Consider the following 27,906-nt stretch of genomic DNA (forward strand, 5'->3'; position numbering starts at 1 on the left):
AACCACAGATCAATCACCATTCACATCAAAGAAGTGGTGAAGCCAGTAAGACAAACCCAGCTGGAAAAACCTTGTCCCTTCATTTGATATCACCCATTAACAAAAACAAAACCCATTACTTCCTTCCCCACCCCATTCCATATTGCAAAATGTGGCAAATATTTTATCCTAATGAACTTTCTTTGGAAACCAAATCAAACAATACCAGACTCTATACAAACCATGATAACATACTACCTGTGCTAGTAATGGACCTGAAATGAAGCTGAAAATGGGATGAGAATTTAACTCTTAAGGGGAATTATTTTTTTATTCCTCACCCAAAGCTGTAATTTAAGCCTGTGATTTAAATATCTTTGATTTATTAAGTTATTTTCACTAGTAATTACTACTTTTAAAACTCTGACAATCTTTTCATGTTATATAAAGTAAAATAAATACATTAACAATCTGTATTAGTCCATACTCACACTGCTATAAAGAACTAACTGAGACTGGGTAATTTATGAAGAAAAGAGGTTTAATTGACTCACAGTTCTGCAGGCTTAACAGGAAGTGCAACTGGGAAGCCTCAGGAAACTTACAATCATGGCAAAAGATTAAGGGGAAGCAAGCACCTCTTACCATGGCAGAGGAGGAAAGAGAGAGAATGAAGGGGAAGTGCCACACACTTTTTAACTATCAGATCTTGTGAGAACTCACTATCACAAGAACAGCAAGGGGGAAATCTGCCCCCATGATCTAATCACCTCCCACCAAGCCCTCCCCTCAACATGGGGGGATGACAATTCAACATGAGATTTGGGTGGGGCACAGAGCCAAACCACATCACAATCCAAGTTGGATGATAGCTGCTACAGTAACTGCAGTAGACTTGCAAGATAGTAACAATCATTGTCTTGTCAAATGGAGGCTCAGTGCAAAAGATTAATATGTGCCAATGAGTGAACCATACAGCCAACCATTCATTACCACATTGCTCAACCCCTAAGTGGAAGAAGATTACAAAATAAATGATGTGAAGACACCACAGCCCTTTTCCTTGAACTCTACTGGTCATCTGTTCTATTTCACTTCCGGAACATTCTGTCATCCAGATCTGAATCCCTCCCACCTTTTAAAGGCACTTTTCTACTTGCTGTCTTTTAGTTCATGTATGTTCCTATCTCCCAGACTATAACAAATGCTCCTTGAAGGCAGAGACTCTTTTGTGGAACAAACATTGCCTGGCATAGCACCCTGCATGTAATATGTTTACTAGGGAGCATGCCTTGTATAGCATATCAATATTGCTTTCACATGGAGTTTCTAATTCAACCCTCCCAGAGACTTGGTGACATGGTTTAACAAACGCTTAACGATTTGCTCATGGCCTGAAAACTCTTACAGAGCAGAGCTGGAACTGAATGTAGGACTTCAAATGCCACACTCACATTCACTGACTTTCCCTTTACCACCAAAGCAAGCACTGGTCTTACCTCTCAAGCACAGCATCACCTATCAGCAAGCTTCATGGAAGGCTATGAGAATCAGCCTATTATCAGGTCTGCACCACACTCTCTTTTGTGGACCAATATTCTCATGGAGTTAGATCTGAGTTTCTCAACCTCAGCACTCTTGATATTTTCCATGGATAATTCTTTGTTGGAAGGGTCTGCCTTGTGTACTGCAGGATATTTAGCAGCATCTGTGACTTCTACCTATTAGATTCAAGTAGCGGTCTCATCTCCCAAATTGTGACACTCAAAAGTGTCTCCAGACATTACCTAACATCTAGGGGAATAGGGCAGGTGGGGACTTCAAACCAGCTAGGAACCACTGGGCTGTTGCAGAGGCCAGGTTTACCTATCATGGGGGTAGGCATACAACCCAAATTGTCACCCAGAGCATCCAACACTCTTCCCCACTCCCTGATTAGACCATGAGTATATGATATCAAGGCAGGGCCAATCAGTAGGTGTTTTTGGTGGCGAGGGCATTGGCAAGAACATTGGAAGAGTGAGAAAGCCTCACTCATGAGATCATGGCACTTTGTAGTTTGGTTTATACTGGTTTGATTTGAGATGTTGAATCTTGCAACCCAGAGAGGCCTGATAATCTAACCACTGCATCACTGTAATGCACGAGGTCCAACATGGGCTTCCCTTCCCATGAGTGAAGCACAGAGTGAAAGCCCAAGTCCTTTTCCAGATCAGCATGCTCTTATATACACTGGCATTTCCTGCCTTGTGCTAATATAAGTGCTGGCCCCTCTGCCAGAGATCCTTCCCCAATTGCAGCATGCCTCACTTTCTCCAGTTCTAAATTCATTGTGGCCCTCCTTGACATTCTCTTTGCAGGAACACCCCCAGCCCACCTCCAGCAAAACAGTAGTCACTATCTGACATGCTATATAATTCCTTGTGGTCTAACTTCACCCATTAGACATTATCAGATCATGAGGGCAGGGACTTTGTCTCCATTGTGCACATGTTGGGCATGCAAACAGGTGCGCAATAAATATACTTTGATTAAATCAATGAATGAATCTATCAATCCAAGATGTGGTTTGAGGCTGGTTATCTTCATTTCCATGAGCATAAGGCTTAGCAATTTCAAATATTTAAAGACGAGTCAAAACCATCTCTGTTCCAGGTAGTCCCTCCTGTAGGCAAACACAAAAGGATCGTGGTCCATCTTGAATCAGGAGAGCATCTGAGCGTCAAAACAATACCAGGAGCTCGCAGTTCCTGCCCTGTCACCATTTCTGCATGTCCCCTCCCCCCGCCACTCCCCACCACAGTAGACTCCTCACTGGTTTTTCATCAGTGGGACAGGGAGGCAAGAAATCCAAGTTCCGACCAAGCAATCATATTATACCTGATCAGTATGCACAAGATGACAAATCCTGATACAGCCAAATTTGACAGAAAAGGGAAAATTTCAGTATGGTGGGAGAGAGCCAGCCATGAGACTCCCCATCACATGTTGGTTAAGAAGCAGACAGTTCATTTTGCATTCAGGAAACAGGAGAAGCATGGACAGACATCAGAGTTTGGGTCTAGCTCACGTCTCTTATTCAGTGCCTTTCATCTGGATTTGACAGTCTCAAGTTTTCCATTTCTGAATCTGCATCTGGGCCCCTTCATCCAGACTGGGCTTTCCCTTGCTGCACAGTAATCTAGTTATATTTGGTGACTTAAGCTAAGAACATTTCACATCTTGACTCCTTGTTCATCAAATACTCAACAAATATTTATGAAGCTCCTGCTACATGCCAGGCTCTGTTCTAGGCTTTGAGGAAACATCAGTGCACATCGGAGATAAATGCCCTGACGTACCACCTAAGAATGGGGGTCTCTTATCACTTTGCATGTGGACATCATTTACTGCCTATCGAGTCAGACCCCCCTATGGGTGAATTAACATTTTAGTGGAACACACTGGAGGCATGGCAAAGTGATTAAGAATGCATTTCAATCAACCCAACATGGTCTAAAAAAAAAGCAATAAGCATAATCTACACCCATACTTTAGTACCTGATAAGGTTGTTGGGAAGATTAAATGAAGTGCTTCAAATAGGAAACTAAAAATGAAAAATTTGAGGCAATCACCATGATTAGATACTCTGAAGCAAAATAGCTTATGCAAATCACCCCACAACCCCATAACGGCTCCCGTACCAACTCTCATTTCTCCCAGTAAAGTTCAAACTTGGTCACCACTGAATATGCCCGCTCAGGACAACCACATGCTAGAGGAGCCAATTGGAAGCACAGCCCCTCTACATCGCTTGGATGAACTGTTGGAGAAAACTGAACATAAAATCAGAAGCTCTTAGCTGATGCAGTAACAGAGTGGTGGGCATGAGCCAGCACCATCCCAACATTGATTCTTTACCTCTAAAAAGTGGTTTTCTCCAAGGCAAAATTAGTTATTTGGGGTCGATAGCACTTTTGCCATGGTTTTCAACACATAAGCGGCAAGAGCTTTGCCCTATGCTTTGTATAACTTTTCTCTACTAAACCAGGACCCAGGAAGCATGATGGTGGAAAGAGGCATGGGAGTCAGAAACTTTTGTGAAAGACTTGGTTATGTATTCTGGTAAGTCATATTTCCTTTCTCTGGATCTTGGTTACCTCAGGGGTAAAACCCCACTGGATTAGATCAGGGGTCAAGAAACGTTTTTCTATTAAGCATCAGACTAAATATTTTAGGCTTTGTGGGCCGTGTAGTCTCTGCCATGACTATTCAACTCTGTCCTTGTAGTGTGACAACAACTGAAGACAAGACAGAAGTAAATGGGCATGGATATATTGTAGCGAAACTTTATTTACAAAAACAGGATGCAGGCTGGATTCAGCCAGAGAGTCATAATTTGCATACCATTGGATTAGATGATCCATGAGTACCTTCCAGTTCCAATTTTCCATAACTTGATTGTATAAATTCACTTCCCACTTGACCTTATAGAAAGTCTTAAAGGCTAGAAATCCTAGGTTAAAATTAAAAGCTCTGGAAGTAACAGCTATCATTTATTAAGTGATTGCTGTGTACCAACTATTATACTAATGGCTTTAATGTGGTTTATCTCGTTTCATTCTCAGGGCAATTTGTTGAGGTAGATATTATACTTAATCCATTTTACGGGTAAAGAAGCTGAGACTTCAGCAGTCGAATCCATTCTACATCATGTAACTGGTAAGTGGCAGAGCTAAAACTGGAACTGATGCCTGACTCCTGAGCCCTTGTTCAAAAGTATTAAACTAAGGGACTATCACACAGGCACCTACCTCTGCCGGCCGCCCTACCCCTACTCCACTTACTCTCTCACGAACCCTCAAGAAGTTCACATGAGAAATCCTATTTTTGCATGTCACATACATTAAAAGACTGGCCTAAAAATAACAACCAAGTTCACTACTCCAGATGATGAATTGTTTTTTAAAGCATAATAACTGGTTCTTTGACTGGCTCAAGACCTTATGGTGGCTAGAATACCTTCAACATGCCTTATTTGGAAGGCAACCACCAGACAAGAAGTGCTGGATCTGCTGATGGAATCTGCAATCTCTCATCCAGGCAAACACAGCCCTATTTAAAGAATTCTTTAAACTAAGAAGGGGGAAAATCAAGGACTTACTTCTTACCACAGTTTATCACAGTTAAACTAATCATAAACAAAACTCTTAAGAAACAGTGACCTTGGGAAAAAAAATCAAAGGGTAGCATGGAATGTGCAGCATGAGATCCTCTGGCCAGTGTCATGGGAGGCATTTCAAGGTGAGGCGCCTGCTGGAACTCCATCAACGCCTGTGCACTGTCTCACTCTCTGAAACCTCAACAGAGTTTCCCTGTGAGATGGGTGATTACTAATGCAGTCTCTTTGGGGCCTTCGGATGGATGGAGGTTTGTAATAATACAGGTACACATTTCGACGCAGCCACAGCTCCCTTCCTCTTGCTTGGTGGCAGACGCTGCAATCTCCAGAGAGTTTTAGTGTCCACAGCAAGCACAGTGAAAATGTTAATGCAACAATTTGATAAATATTTAATGGCTCCTTCCTTAGCTTGCTGATGCGATTAAGCAGGAGCCTCATTACTAAAACCTACTTTTGCTTCCTCTTTTATTTATGAGCTTGATTCCTTTACACTAACACACAGACAAATTGAAGTGAAGAATACGGTGGGAAGAGGAACCAACAACCCAATACCAGACCATCAAAACTCAGTGCAAGTCAGCTTCTGGCAAGAGGTATTGTTCCTGTCTCCCAAGGCGACAGACAAGACTGAAAGGGAGCTAGACAAGAAACCTCCTAGATGAGAAGCAGCCCCAGGAATACAGATCAGCTGTTTTCATGGTGATGGTGATATTTGGAAGGTGAGCAAAAAGACAGGGATCCTCAATCTATTTCTCACTTCCTAAGGCCAGGACTATTTATTATTAGAGTATATTATACATTTGACCAACAATAATTTCTCTTCCTGAATTTTTGTACTTCCCACTCAAGTGGTCCTAGTCATTTTTCGAGCCCAGCTTAAATGTCATCACCTCTTGGAAGCTTTCTCAATCTCTCTCAAGTCAAAATTAATCATTCTTTCTGTTGTAAACCCATGTGTTTTGCTGATAAGGTTATCATAGCTTTTCTCTCACAGTCAGAAATAGCACAATTGAAATTGAAGACTTGAGTCCAATTACCTGGGTTTACCACTTACCAGTTGTGTGGTCTTAGGCATGTTGTAAAACCTCTCAACACCATATTTACTGATCTTTAAAAATGGAATGATGATGATGCTCCTCAGGACTGTAGTGAGATCACCTGAGGTAAATGTTTCAGTACCTAGCGAGCATTTAGATACTCTCCCTAACATTTAGATACATACGTATGTAGAAAGAAACTGAAAGCTCCTATCTACCTCCTGCATCTTCCTATTTAGGATAAAAAAACTGTGAGCCATGTTGGCCAAATTCCAGGCCAGAATAATGAGTAGGGTCACTTGAAAAGGTCACATACCCAGATACTGCATTCTTTCCATGTCCCATGTCTTCCCTCCATGCACAAGTTTTCTCTCTGTGTACATGCCTGAGCTTGTTGGTCACTGCACTTACTTCTCGGTCTATGTGACTAGAGAAAAAGTTTGGTAGAATCTCAAGATTTGCATTTATATTTAGGAGAGATTAGGAGGCCCTATGTAGGTTTCAACCTCAGCCACGTGTCCTGATCCAGCTATTACAGGGCCCTCCACTAAAGGGGAATGTTGCCATTCTTCCTTACAGGTTCTTTGGAAGCATCTTTGGAGGGAGCAAAGGTTTATAAAATCAAGCGCACACTTCATTCTTAACATGATGCATGTGGAACTCCTCATAGTGCTAGAGGGCAGATGCAGGGAGAGGGAGAGGAGAGTTTGGAGTTGAGCAGGCCTCAGTTCAAATCTCAATTTGCTGGCATAAGGCCTCAGGGGAGATGGAAATCTCTCTGGCGCTCATTTTCCTCCTTACTGAATATGACAGAGGACTCTAGTTACTTATCTCAGCATCTCTTTTTCCTCCTCAGTAGCAGGATTCCAGTTTTTATCTAAGCACACTCACAACTTGAGTAAACAGCTGCATTTCTCAGCCTCTATTGCAGGGATGGGTGGTCATAAGTCCAAGTTCTGGCCAAGGAGATAGTCGTAGTATTGGGTGTGACAAGGTGAAGTCTCCTTAAAAGAAAGTATCTGTGTACTGCTTTCCTGCTTTTTTTTCTTCTTACTGCCTGGAATGCAAACATGGTGGCAGCAGCTGAACTATGGAGCAGCTCTGAGGAAGGGAGCCACATGCTGAGGTTGGCAGGGTAGGAAAAAAGCAAGCTGTGTCTCTGTGACATAGTGAAACTGCTAGACTAGCCCTAGACAGACACCTTTAAACTTCTTTTACAGAGATACACATAAAGGCTTGACTCACTTATGCCACTATGGAGGTTTTCACTGTTCTGTGCAGTCCAACTCAATCATTACTTACATATAAGGCTCTGCCAGAATGTAAATAAAACTATGACCTGCAAGCCAAGTCCAGCCCACAGCCTGTTTTTGTATGGCCCATGAGCTAAGAGTGATTTTTATAGATGAACATTTGCAATCAATTTGATAATAGACAGTAACTATAAATCTCGCTTCCTCAAAAATGAATTCCATTCTTCTCATTAGTAGATCTGTATTTTGGAAAGATTATACTCAATTATTATTATTATATTTTGAATTTTGTCAAAAAGTCTGTGGAAATTTGTTTTCTCATCATACAGGTACCTACACACTAGTCTTTATTTCGCCTCTTGACTTGCATAACCTAAAACATTTACTATCTGGCTCTATACAGAAAAAGTTTGTTAACCCGGGATATAGAAAAGTCTCCAACATGCTGCTGATCATAAAGAAAATACTCAACAAATGATACCTACTACTATAATTAAATCTCCAAAAGAGCCTGGCATGAAGTTGCTCAACTATTTATTCATTTTTGTGAGATGTTATAATCCTATAGAAAAGTATGTCTTAACTCTGTTGAATTTAGAGATAAAAAGTTTCCAGAGTCGACCTCACCCCTTCCAAGCAGCTCCACTTTCCTTCCTACTTCATGGTCACTAGGCAAGAAAAAATAAACAGGACAGCATAACAAAGACACTTAGAATGCACTGTCTCCCATGTCTCCCTCCCCACCCCATCAGTGACATATGCATTTTAAAGGCCATCTAACACAAAGGGACAAAATGGATATGACAAAGGGGTTTTGGGCACCGAGCCTAATTTCATTTAAATTTCTCTGGAATGGTTTGGTAATTGAGCCTAATATCCATCATATATTTCCCCAATAATTCCAGAATTCACATGTGTAAGTTGCCAACCTGGTACCCATTAATGGAACCCTGGGAAAAAGCACATACATGATTCTACCATTCAACACATCATAGCAATGCTTCATCCAGGACTAAACTCAATTTTAAGATCCCGAAAAAGTCTCTCACACATGTATCACTAGGAGCTGTTGAAACATGAGTTTCAGCCTTCCCCCATTTAAGAAAAATTATTCGGCTGAGTTAAACCAGTGGTTCCCAACCTTTTTGGGCAATGGTGCCAAGATTCTAGCTCATATTCATATCACTCTGCCAGTCTATGCCAACTCCTCCTTTCTCCACCCTTCTGTTCCCAACCCTCAGTTGGACATGCTCTAATCTATAAGACAGTTTGGGCTGCTCCAAATACCAGGGTTGGGAGTATGGAAGAGGAGTATAGGATCAGTTCAGTGAAGGCCTAATGAAGAAGAAAAGGGATATGTGCAGGCCATCACGTCTTTCCTTAAGGCAGCCAGGGAAGAAAAGGCTGACTTGGCACTGACAGTGGGGGTGTGAGCAAGTGAGTGAGGTGGCCCTGAGTGGGATGCAGAAAGGTGGAGTTGTGTCTCTAGCAGGGCGTTTACTCCTTCAAAATTACCACATCCAGTCCCAGCCCACTGGAAGGCAAGCCAAGGGGAAAGTCTTATGGAAAGAGTGGTGGCTCAAAAGATTTCAATACATCAAGAGAATGGAGGCATGGCCAATGGCTTGGGAAGGCAGTGGGTGGCCCAGGGGATGAGAACCATCCCTATTAATCAACTATTATCCTTTGCCATGATTTGAATGTTTGTGTCCTTCTTTCTCAAATTCATAGGTTTAAATCCTAACTCCTAAGGTGACAGTATTAAAAGATGGGGCTTCTGGGGGGTAATTAGGTCATGAGGACAGAGCCCTCATGAATGGGATTAGTGCTCTTATAAAACAGACCCCAAAGTGCTAGCTCTTCCCTTCTGCTGTGTGAGGACACAGCAAGAAGGCACCGTCTATGAGCTGGAAAGTAGGCTCTCATCAAACACTGAACCTGCAGGCACCTTGACCTTGGACCTCAAGCTCCAGAACTGTAAAAAAATCTGTTGTTTATTAGCTACTTAGCTTATGGTATTTTGTCACAGCAGCCCAAACAGACTGAGATACCCTGGGTTATAAGAAGCTCTCATGTTGCAAAGCATCCGAAGCAATTAGTGGGTGGGGGTGGAAGAGGTCTTGAATGAAAGAATTGTGGATTTCGTCCCAGCATTGCATGCACTCCCAAAGGATATGTACTGGAATGTCTGGAACAGCACTTTTTATACTAGCCTCTAACTAGAAACTAGCAAAACTCCCAGCAACAACTGAATGAATACATTTTGATCTATTTAACAATAGAACCCCATAAAACAACTAAAATGAAGGATCTACAACTACACACAAGAAAACAACTGGATCTCACAATGTCGAGTGAAAAAAGCCAGGCACGTAAGAGTGCAGATTGTATAATTCCCTTTATGTAAGGTATAAAAACTGGTAAAATCTATGATGTTAGAAATCAGGAGACTGGTTAGAATTAAGGAGATGGAAGGGCGAGTGCAAAAAGGGCTTGTGGGGCACTGGTAATATTTTATTTCTTGATTCTGTGTGGGGGTAACATTGGTATATTTAGTTTATGAAATTTCACTGACTTGAACACCTATGATATGTTTACTCTCCTGTATGGATATAATATACTTCAGTGAAAAAATCTAGAAGATAAAATGTGGCCTTTGAGAGATCTGGAACCCTCAGTATGCTAATTTTGAAAGGATCCCTGACAATTTTTGGCCAGAGTTAGGTTTAATCACTTCATTTGACAATAAGACTCAAAGAAGGAACATGAAAACAGTGGCAGCAACACAGCAGTGGTAAAAATATACAACAATAAGCCAATATTTACTTGATAGTCACTTGTGATAAGCACATCACAAGTTTTATCTCATTTAATTTTATAATACCCCTATAAAGTATTCAGGCATATCCCACTTCATAGCTGAAGACACTGAAGTTCAGAAAGGTGAGGAAATAGGTCTGACTCCTGATTTAAATACCCTTTTTGCCTCTTAATAGGACTGAGGAGTTCGTGGCTAAGCGAGAACTTGATCCAAGTGTCTTGATGCTTGAGTCAATATGCCTCTGTGGTAGGTTGCAAAATGGCCTCCCAAAAACACGTCCATGTCCTAATCCCCAGAATCTCACAATTATAACATATTTGGGGAAGAAGGCCTTGCAGATATAATCAAATTGAGGATTTTGAAATGAACAGATTATGTGGATTATGCAAGTGGGCCCTCGATGTCATCTTAAGTATCCTTGGAGAGGCAGAGGGAAATGTGACACAGGCACAGAGGAGAAAGCAATGTGAAGATGGAGACAGATACTGCAGTGATGCAGCTGTAACCGCGGAATGCCAAGGATGGATTGCTGGCAGCCACAGGAAGCAGGGACAGACTCTTGCCCAGAGACAGCCAACACCCTGTCTTTCAAACTTCTGGCTTCCAGAACAGTAAGAGAATAAATTTCTGTGGTTTTAAGCCACCAGGATTGTGGAAATTTGGTACAGCAGCCCTAGGAAATGAACACTCTCCCCATTATCTAAGCATCACACAGCAGCATCTGAAGAGCACTCTACAAAATGACAACAGGTGTCCTTGAAAAACATCACAGAATCACACAGGTTTGGGAAACAATGTTAAGTGAGTTTCTTTATGATTGGACTTTTCAGGCCCTTTGTCATGCTTATTGTGCTTATGTATCTTTGAGAGTGAGATATGGTACCACAGACTTTTCCAAGCTTGACCAGCCTCATAACTCACTTGTTAGTCTCCCCTGGTATGTTCTCAGAAGTGCTGCAGTACGCCACGCTGAATGCACTGACAGGACCCAAGAGGGAACAAAGGCCTGAAAAGCTAAGAGTTATCACTTTGCCATGCTCACGATTATTCTTCTAAAGCCCCCTAACACAGTGCAGTAGCTATGAGGGCAACAGTTGGACTAGATAATCTCCATGGTGCATTCCAAACTGAACATTCTCTAATTCTTTATGTACAGCAACAGCTCTTGCCCTTGGCAGACAGTGCTAATCAATCGCAGCACTATTTCCCTAAGGTCTGAAGGGGTCACTTTAATCCATTAAACCAGAGCTGCAGGCAAATAAAACCTCTGTTCTATTCCTGTCTTGGTAACTCAATGTACAGTCCAAATAAATAAACCATGGCTTGTGGGTTTTCAGAAATGCCTGTATTATTCTCTTCTTGTCCAGGGAAGGACATCCTCTTCCCCACCAATATTTGTTGATGTTTTTTTCCACTTTTAGAACATGCAACACTTTGCTCTAATTTTTAAATTAGTACTCCACCAATAACATTCAGTGAGAGGTTGTGGTTTTGGGGGCTGGAGAGAAGAGTAAGTTTTGGGCACTAAACATACAGTTCAACCTTTGTTCTCTGGGAAAGATTCTCTCTGACAGATTTAAAAAATATATATGTTTACTGCATTCTGAGTTCCAAAGCCATTTGTGGGAGTTGTAGTGGATCTTAAAAACTTTTGGATCTCAAATCAATTCCCAGAACAGCTGCATCTGATCAGACTTCCTAGGCAGGAGAGTTCAGAAGCTTGGGATCTTCAGAGAAAACTGAAAAATTGCTGGGGGGTGCAATTTTTAAAAGGTGATGAGATGCTCAGGCCTTGCTTGTACTCAATGCTGAAATAACACTTCCCTTCAAGGGGTTTTCAGACCTCCACAAGGGGCAACTATCATTGACCTGGTTTACGATTAAAAAAAAAAAAAGGAAGGCTCAGAAATGTGAAGCTCATGGACTTAGCAGCGTTGGGAAGCACATTAATCTTTACATCCCTCAGGAAGTAAGAGGGAAATGAGGAAAGGAGGAGAGTGAGTAATAAAAATCATTTTTAAATGTTTAATTTGCTATCAATTTTCTTGCAGTTGCTATGTTAGACACTGGCCGAGGTACCAGTTAATCAGTCGGCCAAAATTTACTTAGGGAACCCCTCCGAGAAGGAAGGTACTGTTAGAGGGGATTTAAATGATGCAATCCTTGCCTTTAATGGACAAGGAGGAATAGGGACAGGCTTGTCATACTGAAAATAAAATATTTTTGATCTTGAAAAGAGCTTTGGAGAAAAGTTAGTATGATAATGTAGCCAAGAAAAATGTAGGCTGTGAAGTGTAGACATGGAGGAAGTCTAGGCAGGAAGCACTCTTGACACAAGGATATTTAAGCGAAGACCTCAATGATAAGAAGATGTTAGCCAGGCAAAGACCTAGGGGAGAGCATTCCAAGCAGAAAGAACAGGAAGTACAAAGGCCCAGAGGTAGGCAGAAACTTGGGCTGGCCTGTGGCTGAAGCACAGGTACTAGTAGCCAGGTAGGGAGATGCCCTGGAGGGCTAGCCAAGGGCTAGAACTTGCTGAGGTGCCACAATCTCACAGGCCATGGCTAAATGTTTGAGTTTTGTCCTTATTGCAATGTGAAGCTGTCTGAAGCTGTTAAATAGGGTACTGCTATGATGTGATTTAAGCTTCAGAATCACTAGGTGTTTGGGAAGTTTGTCAAGTAATCAAGGTGAAAAATGATGGCAGCAGGGACTAAAGTTGTACCTGTGGAGATTGGAGATACATGTATTTTCTATCACATTTTTTTTAAAGAGGTATAATTTACATACAGCAAAATACATAGACCTTACATGTAGGGTCCCATCAATTTTGAAAAATGTCTAAATCCATGTAACCCATACTCTATCAAGACATCAAACATGTTCAGCACCCCAGGAAGTTACCTCAAGCTCCTTCCTAGTCAGTCCTCCCTCCTTCTCACCCTTACCTGCTACAATTTGGGGTATATTTTTGAAGTAGAACTGAAAAGACTTATTCCCATTGGATTGGATATGGGAGAGTAAGAGAAAGAGAAAAATCAAAGGTGCCAAAAGTTTTTAGCTCAAACAACTGGGTACCTGGAGGTGCCGTTTGTTGACATAGTCAAGGTTTGAGGAGAGGAAAAAAGCTAGCACTATGTTTTGATACAACAAGTCTGAGAAGCCGACTGGAAATCTAATGAAGATGCTGAGGAGATGTATATATACGTCTGGAGCTCAGGAGAGAGGTCCAGGCTGGAGATGCAGCTCCACTAGTCGAGGAGTACAGTGTAACATGAAGCAATGGGCAGGATGACGTCAACAAGGGAGCAATAAAGTTGAAAAGGACATGAGCAAGCAGGAAGGAGACAGAAGCGGCTGACCTGGAAAAAACAAAAACTAGAAGAGGAGAAAGAGCAGCAAAGGGAATGGGGAGGAAGGAGGAAGATGAAGCAAGGAGGAGACAGAAAGTTTCAGAAGGAAGCAAGCAGAGGGAATGATCCAATGAGGCAAACCATGCTGACAGGCAGAGAGCGACCTTGACATCTCTTAACAGATTTAACCCTCCCTAAAACTCTGTAGGGTAGGAGTCCCAATTATTTCCATTTTACAGACAAGGAAACTGAGGTTCAGAGATGAAAGTGACTTGTCACATGACTAATAAGTGGTGAAGCCACCATTTTGAAGATCAACAGCTTCCCCCAAGGGTGGTCTGCAGCACATTAAGAGGTGAGGCTGAAAGGAGGTTCCAGGGTCACATTAGCACAGAACATGCGACATCAAGGCTAAACAGTTTTCTCTACTCCAGGCCTCCTTAGAGCCTTTGAATACTGACTGCTCAAGAGGGAGATGTAAAATATCGTATGTTCCACACACACAACACCTTTTTTTGTTTTCTTTTTTAGAAGAGCAGTTAACCAAACAGGTGTTCCCAAGATCACAGTAAGAGAACCACTGCTAGAAGGCCACATGAACAAGTTTTCAAAATGTTTTTAAACAAACTCCAAAGCGCCTCTCAGACATTGCATTACTTTTAATCAAAGGAGAAAGGGTCAACATGAGCATAGCATTTTACGGATAATGAAGGGAAAGCTCATGAGGTTAAGTGGTCTGTCCTGTATCCACCATCCTGAAGCAATTAAGCAAGAAAAATCAGTCCCGGTCCATGTGCCCCAAAGAGTGAGAGAAATCAGGTCAGGCCAAGGGAGAATCAGGCAAGAAGCTTAAATGAGGCTTCTTTCAGTCTCTGCCTCTCCTCTTTACAATATTCCCTTTACGTTCACTTTCCATAGGATTCTACCCAGAATAGGAGGGTATACAGAGAATGGAAGAACGGCTGTAAGTGGGCTCAGCCCATGAGCATTAGGAAATGGTTTCAACGTTTTTGGGCTGTGTAGGGTGAGGTCTTATGAAAGGATCCTATGGGAAAATTGGAGGAAAGTAAGTGGCACCTATATCCAGGTGGAAAGAGCCCTCAATGGAAACAGAACTGTCTTAAGAATTCCAAAAGCTGGGGAAATTAAAAGCACTTCACAGTCAACCAGCCTTGTCTTGGGTCATCTTAGTTCAGCACTTTAAGAACCCAAGGCAAATCAGCTGGACACTCCTCAAGCTGTTGCCACAAGGACCTCCACCCCATGTGGTCTCCCTCAATTCTGTCATGGTGGATTGTCTAAATGGGGACCTCATGGACTGCTGTCTACAGAGGGCCAGCATCCTAGAAAAGCAGACTTCGGCAGAGCGGCACCAGGGCAGTGGAAAAGTGGTTACTAGGTACAAATCATAAAGAGAAGACCGCCTCTCCCTACCCCCCGTCTAATTCACCAAGAGCAAATGCTGAGAGCATGGACTGCATTTAAGAAGCATCCCAGGTAGATGCTTGGAGTTGGACAGTTGTAGGTCCAGGTCCCCTTCATGGCCACTTGGTAGGCTTGTGTCCTACGGGAGTTACTGAACCTCTTTGACCTTATCCTTCTTCATCTGTGAAATAGGCTGGCTAATGGCACCAAACCCGATAGGGTTGTTGTAAGGATTTTTCAATAATAAAGAACAAACAGCAAAGAGCTTCTCAAGATAAAGTCCAAGGTTCCACCTCGGTATTTCTTAAATGCAGATTTCAAGTCATACTACAGACCTGGAAACAGACTCCCTGAAGGATATCCTATGCACTGTAAAGTCTGAGAAAGACTGGTAACACATTTAGTCTGTGCTTGGCAAAAGCTCAGTAAGTTAACAGGCATCATTCTGTTTATTGCTGTTATCATTTATAATATGTCAAGATGAGTTCTCTTCTGCAGCCTGGACAACTTAGTGTTCAAAATTAGAATTTATCCAACATCCAACTCAACAGATGTTTGCTCATCCCCAGAAGCCTGAACAAAGCCTCAATCATCAGAAAATATAAAATAAAATCAGTGACTAATTACAGCAGCCTGGGTGAACGCAGAGTAATCTTTTGCAAATGTTTCCAAGAGATCAAATAGTAGTTGTTTTAAAGAAAAAGGAGTAAGAAGCAACTTCCAAAGATAAGCAATGTCACGTACACACTCCCTGTGGATTGGCATCTTGCCTGGGAAGGTGCTTTGCGAAGAGGGAGACCCTAGTGATAGGCACAAAGATTTCTCTACACAGGTTGGCTGTTAAAAGTCAAATGTGAAGCAATTATCAAAGGCCTCTGGGCTAATCTTACGGGGAGATCACTCATGAGTTTTCCCATACACTGAGTGCCGCAGTACCTGCGTCTGTTCCCTCTGTTACCCCTACATCTTACATTCTTCTGGAAGTTGTCCAGATTACAATCTTTGCAAAAATGAACCTTCCTCTGCTGGTCACACAGAAGAGCAGGATATGAAAAAAGAAATCACCAACGAAGCAAAATGAAGCAAAAAGAAAACCAAAAAACTGCATGGTAATCAAATGCTAAGTATCCCAGAAAAGAATTCCTTGCCATTCAGATTTTGAGAAAATAAAAAATATCAAAGAAACTTTTTTGGAACATCACATTTAAACTCTCAATACAATTTCCATAAAGTCTCATTATATTCAACTAGGATTACCATTCTGTGTTTTAGTAGCTAAAAAAAATTATTCCCTCTGCTTCCTTTCATTGACATCAGAATATCACACTGGGTTTATATTCACCCAGTGCTCTCCTATTTTATGAAAGTGCTAGGAAGTGCTTAATGTGACCGAATACTTTTCAGGAAAGCTTAAGAAAAATAGCTCGGGGAGCACAGCATCCCTGAGATTTGGTTTTCCAAATTATTTTTAAAAACCCACAGATCTCTCCACACAGAACACAAAGCAGCACACGTGTCCCTCGATTGCCCCTTACCATCTTTTCATTGCCCATTTTCTGTGCTGTTGATGCACTTCAGGGCAAACCCAACACAGAACCACTTAGCCTGCTCTGCAAACAGCTCTACAAAGACCATAAATGTCACCACCAAATTGGTGAGTGCTAGTTCAAGCCTTTGCATCTTTCTCATTCCTTGAGACATCTGTGTCCCTAAGGATAACAATTCTGGCTTAAAAGAAATCTTGGGAAAAGGAGCCAAGAGTTTTTCCTGTTGAAGCTAAGTGGGAGGAGGCTAGTGGGGAAATGGGCTTGATAAAACTGTCTTGAAAATAAGTTCCATCTTAAGAAGCTCACAAAGGGAATGAGAGAGTTATTTCAGTTTCTTAAATGGAAGTACAACCCCAAACATAAAAAATAAAAGGCTGGTTGATGGAGAGGCTTGAAAACCTCTGTGAGACTGAGGCTATCACTAAGGAAAGACTGCCTTGTAACAGAGCTTTCTTGTATTACACCCAAAGCTGTGTACCATCTGAGGCTGATTCAGGAAAATACTCAAATCTCCTGGTAATTTCCTGCAGACAGGACGTTTAATCATCTCGAAGCCTCCACCGCAAAAGGAAAAAAAAAATAGCTAAACCAAATGATTCACACTCTTAAAACGAATCTGCCTTCGGAACAAGAACCGTTTTCTGGTCTTGAAAAGCAGCCACGATTTGTTATTCTAACAAAGTGTTCCCTTCCTCCAAACAGAAATAAAAGTTGCTCAAGGAGAGTTTGTCCTGATTTCTGTTCTGCATTTCTTGAAACTTCCATCCAGTCAACAGTTTCTCCTGGCAGGTTCTCAGAAATCCAGGGAGAGCTGGGTAGGCTAGTGACTAAGAACACAGGATCATTTTTATATGCCTCCCTAACCCCCACTTTTTGGCCCCATGGGAAGATGTTTTATTGTAGGATGAGCAGAATTAGCTGCACATATAAATTCTTCACTGGTCAGCTCACTTGACACCTTTATCTGAATTGCCCAATGGGCTGGGAAGATTTGGCAATTGATGATTTGAAAAGGAAAGCCAGATCTTCCCCAAGTGGTATTTGTTCTGTCTGTACAGACTGGGCCATGTCCATCTCTCTAATTACCCAACTAGCTGCACAGATAAAAACATCTGTGTACAGAAAGCAGGGAACTCAAAGTATACAAATGATTCACACCACCTAAACAACTGCAAATAAAGGCCAGCCCAGCAAAATAAGGGCTTCTAGAAGCCAAAATAATTTAATATGGGCGGAAATGGAATTTGGCAATCCACACATCAGACTCTGCTCCAATTTTGGAAGGCATGTCTTCCAGCTGCCTCATCTTACAAAAAAAAAAAAAAAAAAAAAAGGTAAACTGACATTCTGCATTCGATTCTCCACCTCTTGCTTAGGTACACACAAGTGAACAGATGGGTGGGGGGAGCTGAAACCACATCTTTTAAATCTTACCCAGCATCTTCCCACAATCTTTCCTGATTATTTTGGTTTTAATGTTTCCCAGGGCATGGCTCCCAGGCACTTCAGATTTGTGTAATCCCAACCTTCACCAAGTCCTAACTCTTCCAGCATCTGAGAGGGTGCATTTGGTAATTTGGAGTGTAAGAATTAACCCTCTCATCACCAAACTAGACACTCCCTCATGTAGAGCTAGGAAGGGCCAGGAGAGGGGACCTCTCCACCTATCCCAATTCAGAGAGAACATGTTCACAAATCCAGACGCGCTTCCATTACTGAAGTCCACCAAGAAGCAAAGAAATGAATTTTTAAAGTTCTGGGAAAATAAACAACTTTTCTCTTTTCCGGTATATAAGCTCAAAATATAAAAGTATGTGGGAAGAAGTAAATAATGTTTTAAAGTAGATCTTTCTGGAGACTAAGAAATATTTTGAATAGAAAAAAACTAAGTCATTAACAGTAAATACCTTTTAAATATTTAAGGGAAAATGAATGCTAAGAGAATAAAGGCTATTTAAAAAGCAAATCCAGGGATGTTTTCATGTTCCCCCTTAAGAAGTCCTAATACAGTAACACCACCATCCCCTCGTGATATTATGACTACCACTGTTGGTTAATAAAGTGTCTGCACGAAAGGTGGCCGACACTCAGACCCTCGACACTCAGTTCACCAGGTCCCCACCGCGGGGCTCTTGACTCCCCAGTGTCTGGGTGGCAAAGCGCACCTCTCCCAGAGCTTAGTTTCCAGCTGCAAGGCCCCTTTTTCAGGGCAGTTCCTGAAACCTGGAGCAAACGTGCCCCTGCGCCCCGCTCAGTGCTCCCGGCTGTGGGTTGGGGGGGGCACTTACCCGGCTTAGCCTTGCATCGCTCCGACGCTGCGGCGCCTCCGCCCGCCGGGAAACTGGGGCGGGGATGTGGGGGAGGCCGGGGAAAAGGGGGCTGGAGACCCAGGGGCAGGGGTAGCGGCTGCAGCTAAGGAGCCCAGCGGGGCGTCGGCCGCCAACTGCCCGGAGCAGGAGGGGGCCCTGCAGGGGCTCCGCACAAGGGGGCTGACATTCCCGGAGCAGCTTCTGCTCTGTGCGCAGCTCCGGATCCTGCAAAATCACTCAGGTCCTGGGGAGAGGAGCTCCAAGCTCTCTAGGCTGCCTCCAGGCTGCTTAAAGGGACACCTCCCCACCTCCCACTCCGCTTATTGGTGAAAATCTCGAGCCACAGGCCAATCCTAGGCCTGTTCCCAAATTGAGATTTCAATCAAGGGAGCTACTACTTTAAAATTAGAAAGGGCTGATGGAGTGCTGAGCCACCTTTCAAAAGCAGAAGGACACAGGCCCTCTGGCCCTCAGACCAGAGGTCCTGAGAGCTGGCAGTGGCTGGAAGAGAGATTAGACTGCAGTTCACACAAGGAACAGGGGGACACGCTGGACTCCTAGGCTTCACCCATCCTGTGGCCCTCCCCATCCACGGCTGTCCTTCAATGAGGCTCATCCAGTTTATCACAGACACTGGAGGCCTTCTCTGCTCTTGGTGCTCCTAAAGCCTTTGCTTATCTCTTTTCAGCCACTCATCACACTTTCACGTTTTTGCTTAATCTGTCACTCCCTTTACACTGTAAATTCTACCAAGGTAGGGATATTTTTATCAAGACCTATCACTCCCTACCTGGAACGTGATGAGCTCTCAGTAAATATTTGTTGATTGATTGAAAGAATGAATCCACCAAAGAATGAACAATGGAAATATGTCCACTGTTGGCTGTGACAGTACACTGTTAATTAAGAGAACAGTCAAAAGGCCAGTCATTGATTTCACACAAAACCGTGTTCAGATACTAACTCTACCTCTTACAGGTAGGTAACCTGCATTTTAGTTTCCTTGTCTGTAAAGCACGATCATGAAATCTACCATTTCATAGGGTTGTAGTAAAGATTGCATGAGCTCATATTTAGACTAGACGAGGTGCTCGGTCAATAACCCTGGACAAATGAATAGTCAATAGCTGTTGTTATTACTGCAATTAAAATACATTTGCTGGAGATTTGGACTGAGTCTGACTGCTGATTTGACTTTGTAGTGAGCAGTTATTAATGAAACAAATGTGAATTTAGTGCCAACTCAGTGCCAGGCCCCATGCCGGGTATTAGGATCATCAATGAAAGATAAAGTCATTGACCACAAGGAACCCACAAGTGGGGGTTGGGGGTGGGAGGAACGGAGAGAAGGAAATAGACAAAGTGAATTATGCTAAATGACATATGAGCAAAGACATATGTAAGGGAATGTTGATTGTAAGAGAGTTTATAATATCAAAATAACTGAAAACATAATTATCCAATAATAGGGGGCATGGTTAGTAAATTATGGTACATCCATATAATAGACTACTATACAGCCATGAGAAAGAATCAGAACTAAGTGCAGCAGTATGCAGTGAGTGCCACAATGCATTGCTAAGTACCGTGCAGACAGTAAAAATATTTCTGCTTGCACAAAACATCTTCATGTATTATGTGCACATATGTATGCTGTACATGCAAAAATTACTTCTAGAACTATGATTAAGAAAATGGTAAAGGTTATTATTACTGACAAGGTGATTTGAGGTCTAGGCAGATCTAAGAGGATAAGGACACTAACATTTCATCGTATGTCCTTGTATATTATTTGAAATATTTTACTATGAGCTTGTAATAAGGTCCTGGTTCTGACAAAATGGCAAATGATGACAACCTGAAAAATTCAACCCTTTAAATACCCAGACATGCTCGATAAAATATAACACATGCTTAGCTGACTCACAATAAAGAAAGGAAGGCCGGGCACGATGGCTCACACCCGTAATCCCACTTTGTGGGGCCACGGCAGGAGGATCATTTAAGACCATTAGTTCAAAATCAGCTTGGGCAACATTGCAAGACCCCATCTCCACACAAAATAAAAAAATTAGCTGGGTGCAGTGGTGTGCACCTGTAGTCCTAGCTACTCAGGAGGCTGAGGTGATTGGTTTGGCCTAGGAATTCAGGGCTGCACTGAGCCATGATGGCACCAATGTTCTTCAACCTGGGCGACAGCATGAGACCTTATTAACAAAACAAAACAAAACAGGAAAATACCAAGAAATAAAGAGGGAATTAAAAACAAGAGTAAGAAGCATGCAAAGTCATGCTGTGGTTATGAAAGAGAGGGAAGAGTGGTTGGTGGCAGACAAAAGGGTTGTCTTGGTTCCCTAGGGGCTAGGATCGTAATGCCCACACAGGAGAGAGACAGGGCCTTGGGACAAAGAGAAGCAGGAAGTTCTTATTTGTAGAAAGCCAAGAATATTCACTGAGGGCTGCACCTTGAATGAACAGATGGATTGGAAAAACTGACAGCCAGCTAGGTAAAACTTGTCTGCCTCTACCTATATTCTGGGTGAGAGGGAAATGTTTTAACTGAGAATGAGAAACCCTAAGACTGTGCCTTTCTTGAGATTGCAGGAATAAGAAAAGTCAAAATCAAGAAGCTCTGACTGAAAAATTAATATTAAAATTCGTCCTATTCATGATATACCAGGAATGCCTGATACAAACAAATGAAGATTTCCCTGGCCACTTCCACAACCCAGACTACAACCAATCCGACAAGCACGTGTTCCCAACAGTAAATTATACAACATCCAAGAAACTGATTTTACATGTCAACAAATAAAAGAGTAAGAGGCTCAAGAATTACAGATCATAAAACAACTGAAATTCTGAAAAGGAACATGGAATGAGAAAGTTTATAAGGATTGAAAACACTGAAGCTAGAATTGAAACCCTAAAAAGAATGACATGATGACTATTCCTTTCCGTAGATCCACTAAAATTAAAAACTCAATGGATAGGTTAAGTAGACACTACTGAAGAGAGAAATGCAGATCTCACGACATTACAGAAATAAAGCACAAAAGGACAAAGAGTTGAAAAATATCTTAGAGATAAAGAGATATGGAGACTAGACTGAGAAGTCCCAATCTACATATAGTAGGACTTTCATAGGGAGAGACCAGAGAAATCAGGAAGAGGTGATTACTGAAGATATAATGGCTGAGAATTTTCTGAAATTTATAAAAATCATGAATCATCCCATTCAAGAAGCACAATCCATCTCAAACAGAATAAGCAAAGGACATTTGCAAGTATTAATTATTCAAAAACAGCAGTTAATAAACGGAAGTGGGGAAAAATGAAGCAGTGTGATAACGCAATGACAGCGAGAAGTAGCAGATGGCACTTTGTAGTTCAGAAGAGAGGCAGCTTCTGCCATCCCACATATGAAGATGGACACTATTTTCCTGAATTATCTTGAAGACTTAGCTGTATATTTTCTATGGTGTCCAGGTGCGCAGGGCAAAGTGGCAGAGCTCTCCTGGGAAAGATGCAGCCATCAAACAAAAGCAGCAAAACCCAGAAAACAAACAAAAAACCCCAAGTCCTTGTCATCAGGGATCTCACTCTGGTAGTAGAAGCAGCTATCACAGAATTGAGAGCATCATAACAAGGGAACAGAAACTATGGAAACTCAGAGGAAGAATGTTTCAACTAGCATTGCAGGGAGAGGTGGTGGCTCAGGGAAGACTTCTTGCAGCAAAGTCACATCTGCCACGAGGGACCTGTTGTCTTTAGGGGAAAAGACTTTAGAATCAGGCCTGCCTTTAAATCTCAGTACTGCCACTTACTATCTTGTGTCTTTGGCCAGGTTGTGTAAACCCTCCAAGCTTCATTTATCTCATCTGTAATGGAATTCATATCACTAGTCCTGGGGCTGTTTTGAGAATATATATTAAGCATGTAGCAGAGTGCCTAGCCCATAATTAATTTCTACTAAACAGGTATACAATATTATTATTAGATAAAATTCAGTGGCCGGGTAGAAAAAAAAAATCCCTTCTGTTGCCAAAGATGATTCTCTTCTAACAGTTAGAGATTTCAGTCTGTTTTCATAAAACTACCCTGAGAAATATAAATTGTTTACTGAGTATCTACCATATGAAAGACACATCATTGTCAAAATACAGCCATCACACCTGGTCTTTTCCATATAAGAATTTAAAATCTACTTCCAAAAATACAACTAATAAGGGCTACATATGTTAAGTGTCAAATAAATAATTTCCTCCAGTGTTAAATATTGAATCTGTGACAGAATTCTTGTCCGTATCATTAAACTTCAGATTCCCAATTACATAACAAGTTGAAAGAATTCAGAGTCAAGCAGGAGAAGTATTAAATGGACCCTCCTCAGAATTTTTCAATATGTTTGTGAATGATTGGGATGATAGATGGAGAGGAAACTTCTTAAGTCCAGCCAATCATTGCTGGGCAGTGCCAATGCTTGGTGGAGAAGAACTCAAAGCTATGTAGCCAACCTGAAGGAATGGCCTGAACTAAAGTGAATGAAACTCAGTAATGGCAAAGGTTGTCCCTGCCCTTTGGAAGAAGCACTGAACTGTACAATCTTAGAGAGGAAAGAATTGGACAAGGACATGCTCTTTCATTAATTTCTTCATATACCATTTAACAAACATTTATATAGTATCTACTTGGAGAACTAGTTTACCATGTAGGCTGGGTAGACATGGAAAAACAAGACTAAAACACAATCCCTGCCTTCAAGGAGCATAAAATGTAGTAATCTAAGATCCTCTTTATTGTACTTGAAACAACAAGGCCCTCTGATACTCTTCCTTCTACTGTTCAATGAGTACCTAACTTTTGTAACCCTCTTGAGTATACTCCAGGGAGTAAACACCACTTGTTTCACAATAGAAATAAATCTCATGTCTTGGGCTAGCATCAATTGATTAGTAGTGGCTTCCTGGAGTGCTGACTTGACGAGAAGTCATCCTGCATTGGCAGGAAAGCACGCTATGATTGGTTAGTGATGTCTGTCATGTGGATAGATGAGGAATGACAGTATTAATGCTATAAATTTGACATCTTCCATCTAGTCCAACCCCCTCATTCCACAGATGAAAAAACAGAACAGATCTTTCCTTTTTCCTGTGGCATTTAAATTCAGCAACACTAGCAAGGGCAACTGAGGAGAACCTCCGTATCTGAAATGTTGCTGAGCGAGAAAAAAACCTATAGCTTAGAATATTTCTGATGAGCTTTTAAGATATGAACTCAAATCCTTGAGCAGCCTTTGTATTCTGCAACAAGCTGACTAAATGGAGAAAGCTAGCAACTTTGATCTCCCTATTAGCTACAAAGTGCATCTACCTCCACATATATGAGATTATATTAAATATACATAATTTGAGGATGCTTGAGAATTTAAAATGCATTGAGGGACAGAAATGTCTATAAACTGAATATATTTCAGAAACACAAAATGAGTAAATATATAAAACAGCAATTAACATGTTATGTAGCGAAGGACAAAGATTTGTATCATTTTATTCTATTAAATGTTATAGATATCATCAGTCAAACAAAGGGAAAGAAAAGCTCTTATTTATTTTCAAACAGACACTTTATATCCTGGGGACTCTGTAACAGTAACTAAGGAGATAGGGTTTGTCCCCATTCAGCAGGTCTACGCCCAATATATCTACACTTACAACCATCACCCAGTCACAAAGAATCCAGGCTCCTTGGCTGCAAAGGACAGAATGGTACAAATGGACAACAGATAAGCAGTAAGTCCAACCTCAGCCTCACTCAGATACAAAGAACAAATTGTAGCATTTGATTAATATGCCAGCTCTTCTTTCATGCCAATTACAAAGCGAATTTTCTGGAAAACCAACTCCTTGAGAAATAGATCTAATTAATTCAGTTATATAAACTCCAATGAAATATTAGGGGGAAGGGACAGGAGAGAGAAAGTGAGAGAGAAGGAGGCTAGGAAGGAAGAGGAGAAGGAAGGAAGCAAGGAAGGAGAGAATGAATCAAAATAAGTGAGGAGGTTGTGAAAAGGATACTCTGGAGATCCTTGGTTACTTTAAGAACCCGAAAGGTATATTCTGACTTAAGATAATAGAAATCATATTTACATTTCAATAAATGCCCTATTGAAGGTGTGGATAAGAAATTAAAAGATGGCCTACTCAAACAACTCTGTAATGCATACATTTGTTAGACTAGTTTTTATCCCCCTGAAAACTCAGCCATTAGCATATCACCTTCAATGTATTTGCTAAACCTGCTTTCACTAAGTACCACGTTTGTCATTTGTCTTATTAACTGTACCTTATATTATTATTTACAATAAACAAATTGTGGTTCATTCACACAATGAAATAGTACTCAGCAGTTAAAAGGAAATGAATACGGATGGGCGTGATGGCTAACGCCTATATCCTAGCACTTTGGGAGGCCGAGGGAGGTGGATCACCTGAGGTCAGGAGAACGAGACTAGCCTGGCCAACATGGCAAAACCCTGCCTCTACTAAAAATACAAAAAAATTAACAAGGCATGGTGGTATGTGCCTGTAATCCCAGCTACTCAGGAAGGCTGAGGCAAGACAATCACTTGAATCTGGGAGGCCGAGGTTACAGTGAGCTGAGATCACGCCACTGCACTCCAGCCAGCCTGGGGGACAGACAGAGTGGGACTCTGTCTCGAGAAAAACGAAAAAAAAGAAACAAAGAAAGGAAATGAATAGATGCAATGAGACAGATGAATTTCAAATATATTATACTATGTGACATGAGACAGACTGAAATGGCTATATACTGTATGATTGTACTATATGACATTCCAGAAATGGCAACATTATCAAAACAGAAAGCAGATCAGTAGTTGCCAAAGGTTGAGGATGGCAGGTGAGGATACTTGAGAATTTAAAATGCACCGTGGGGTGGGGGTGGGGGGACAGAAATTTCTGTAAACATACAGGTAGCATGAGAAAATCTTGGAAGGTGGTAGAATTAATTTGTACTCTGAGTATAGGAGTGGTTACATGACAGTTTATTACCCTATGCATACAGTATATTACTGCATGCATTTGCAAAAACTCATGCAAGTATAAACCTAAGAATAAATTTTATTGTATGCACATATAAAAAGTGGAAAACAAAAACAAACAGACAAACCCCCAAAGCTTAAAATCATCCCTTGTAACATTTTGGTTTTAATTATTCCTGTATTAAGTATTTGCCTGTTATCTTACTTGCTTCTATAAAGATGTTTAATGATCAAAAAATAGTTCACAAGATACTGTTGCCTGTTAAAAACTGTGAACCTCAAGTTGCTCTTGCTTCATTAGAAAGGGAAATGATGAAATTTTAGAGGTGTGTCAACCCTAACTCTCAAATGAAACCTCCTCCTTGATGTCTTACAAGATTTGGAAGACTGAAAAGAGAATGTTTGTAATTACGTGTAACTCAATGTTAGTTACTGAATTGACCCTGCATTCCCTCACCCATCTCACCCCTTGGGAAACAGTGCTATAGATCGGAAAATCCATGAGGGAAGGGATGGCACCCATCTTATTGTTCACATCATCCTCAGCATCTACCATAGCAGGCACTTGATAAATATTCATAAAACGAGCATGTAAAACCTCTCTGCAGTGTCTCACATCCACCCTCCAGGTGAGAAAACTCCTGAGGCAGCGAGTTTCATCACTAGCCAGCATTCCTCCACTGCCGGTCACAGAGAGCAAGTCCAGCCACTCTTCCACTCACTATCCTTCCAATCCTGAGCCTTGTCTTCTAGCAACTCAGTTCTGTTAACTGCTGCTTGTGGGACGTGGTTTCAAACCTTTTCACCACCCCAGTCACTCAAGATGTGACATCCAATTAAACAAGAACAAGGACTTTGTCAATAACATCACGTGAGATGTGGTTAGGTAAGAACACATCCATGCTTTCCAGAGAAACATGTTTAAATATGTAAGCCTAAAATAACACAATGTCTGAAATGTGCTTTAAAACATTTAGGAAGGAAGCAGGAAGGTAGGATGGAGGGAAGAAAGTCAAGCAAAAGGAAATTGGAACATATGAATAAAATGCACCCAGTTTTGATAATCATTAAATCTGTTATGCAGAGATGCATTGTACAGGTCTCTCTTTTTAATTTATTTTAGAGACAGGGTGTCACTCTGTTGCCCAGGCTAGAGTACAGTGGCATAATGATAGCTCACTGCAGCCTCGAACCTCTGGGCTCAAGCCGTCTTCCCACCTCAGCCTCTGAAGTAGCTCAGACCACAGGCACATGCAACCATGACTGGCGAATTAAAAAAATGTTTTTAGAAATGGGGTCTGGCTATGTTGCCCATGCTGGTATCAAACTCATGGCCTCAAGTGACCCTCCTCCCAAAGTACTTGGATTACAGATGTGAGCCACTGCACCTGGCCTGTATTGTTCTTCTAATTTTTCATTATGTTTGAAAATGGTCTTAGTAATAAAAAACCTTCAAACCTGATTTGTCCAAGGCAGGGTGGAGTGGGTTTGTGCTCTCCTCATTACCAACACATGATTTCAACACCGTATTAATTTGATAAACACTGAACTGTTGACCAAAACCTGTTTAAGATTAGTTGTTTTTCTTTTGTGTTTTTTTTTTTTTTTTTTTTTCTTTTTGCTCTACATATCTGTCACTACACTCTGGCTGTTCTACAGGGTAATTGGGCATCTGACTTCAAGTGTAGTTCTGTTCATTTTTAAATTTTTCATTCAGTCTTTCAATAAACAGATCAGTACCAAGGGCAAGTACCTGGATCATCCCTACTTGTGCAGACATTAGGAATTTGCAGTCTGCTTCTTACTGCCATGTACCAGCCATTTCATTCATTTCTAAATGTTTCACTATGACTGTCTACATAAGAACCACCCAGGGAATTTGACAATTCTGTAGATTTCTGGGCCTCACTCTGAGAAATTCAAATTTATTATGTTTGGAACAGGATCTAGGAATTGT

At 41.5% G+C, this 27,906-nt stretch overlaps 1 protein-coding gene across 3 annotated transcripts in view; it reads right to left on the reverse strand.

Annotated features, from left to right (window-relative positions):
• The window catches only part of PRICKLE2 (prickle planar cell polarity protein 2), a 365,346-nt gene that overhangs the window by 161,070 nt on the left and 176,370 nt on the right, over positions 1-27,906 (reverse strand). The window contains exon 1 of one of the 3 annotated variants that reach the window (XM_032290399.1): positions 18,866-20,338. The exons of the other annotated variants lie outside the window; for them this stretch is intronic. The gene's annotated coding sequence lies outside the window, so the exon portion shown is untranslated. Of the gene's footprint in view, positions 1-18,865; positions 20,339-27,906 lie in introns of those variants that run through there. 3 annotated transcript variants of the gene reach the window in all.

Source organism: Sapajus apella, unplaced genomic scaffold (genome assembly GCF_009761245.1).
Source record: "Sapajus apella isolate SASKATOON/1434 unplaced genomic scaffold, GSC_monkey_1.0 scaffold23, whole genome shotgun sequence".
NCBI classification, from domain to species: Eukaryota; Metazoa; Chordata; class Mammalia; order Primates; family Cebidae; genus Sapajus; species Sapajus apella.